General features: G+C 38.9%; 1 long non-coding RNA gene across 1 annotated transcript; it reads right to left on the reverse strand.

Moving 5' to 3' along the window:
• Nucleotides 1-217: 217 nt before the first annotated feature.
• Nucleotides 218-1,185, reverse strand: LOC140013087 (uncharacterized). The gene is made up of 2 exons (XR_011820164.1): nt 945-1,185; nt 218-616 (listed from the first exon to the last, which is right to left on the reverse strand). It is a non-coding gene; the product is annotated as an uncharacterized lncRNA (long non-coding RNA).

Below are 1,185 nucleotides of genomic sequence, written 5' to 3' on the forward strand. Positions count from 1 at the left end.
GACACAAAAAACCAATAACTGTTTTCCTGTTTGGTTATGAATCACAATCATATCAGTCTAATGCAAGCATATTCTTTGCAACTGCCAAAGATCTTACTCTAGAAGTTTAGGTTTGATGAATCAAGGACCCCAGATGCTTGTTATTTGGCATTGTTGTTAATCCCTAGCACTATGGTGGGTGGACTCAAAAGCAGCAGCAATCAGATGAAACAATCAATTATAAGAAACATGAAGCTTAATTAGACAAATTCCTAATTTAAATTTACAAAATTATGTTGGAATTAAGTTGAAGGCGAGCAATTCTTTGTACTAATACAGCACTCAAGAATAACTTATGCTTGCGAGTGCATGGAGAATTTGCCTTGCAAAAGATGATAACTGATGGTCAATTGGACTCCTTAATGAAGTCTCTGCAGATGACAGTTGCTTGTAAATACCTCGTATGAAAATGTTGAAAAATTGAGGCCAAGTGCAGTAAAATTTCATCCTTGAAGAAGAACTAGACTAGTGAGGCCAAGGCAAACGCAAATCCACATCATACTTCATGTTTTTCAAACATCAGCTGCATGATTTGGAGCTTTTGCATCCTTTTTCAGCATTTCCTCCCGCTGAGTACCTGAACAAGATGTCCCATATATCAGAGGGATTCTGAAAAAACAGAAGCATTTTAATACCGTCAACATGAAGAAATTAAGAAAAAGACTTTTTTTTTTAATATACAGAAAGAAAGTTTGTGCCATAGAAAGGTCTTTGTACTGCCCCATAGAGCTAAAGATAAGTCAGCTAGCCCATTTGATAAAACAATCCCAAGGAAGAATACCCCATGAGAGTTACTCTACCAAAATACACATCTTGCTCAATGCCCTTTATGAAGACATCACATTGGTCATTAGAACACAACTGATACACAAGATGCTAAAACGGAGGGGGATGATAATTCTCACCAGAGCTTAACTCATGAGAGGAGTTCACCCGGACTGACGATTTCCCATGCACTTCCGGCTGTAAAACTAAGCTACCTGTCATGCCTGGATTGCTTTTACCACTTGGTGTGCAATTTTCTCCCGTGAATGGCCTTGAAGTGGTCTTTGGCATGAAGGTTGTTGACCAAGATCCCCCACTGGATCCCGCTAAGGCCATTATAACATCTGCCTGATATAGATTTTGATGCCAGGGTTCTCAACA

This window comes from Coffea arabica, chromosome 8e (assembly GCF_036785885.1).
Source record: "Coffea arabica cultivar ET-39 chromosome 8e, Coffea Arabica ET-39 HiFi, whole genome shotgun sequence".
Lineage (NCBI taxonomy): Eukaryota > Viridiplantae > Streptophyta > Magnoliopsida > Gentianales > Rubiaceae > Coffea > Coffea arabica.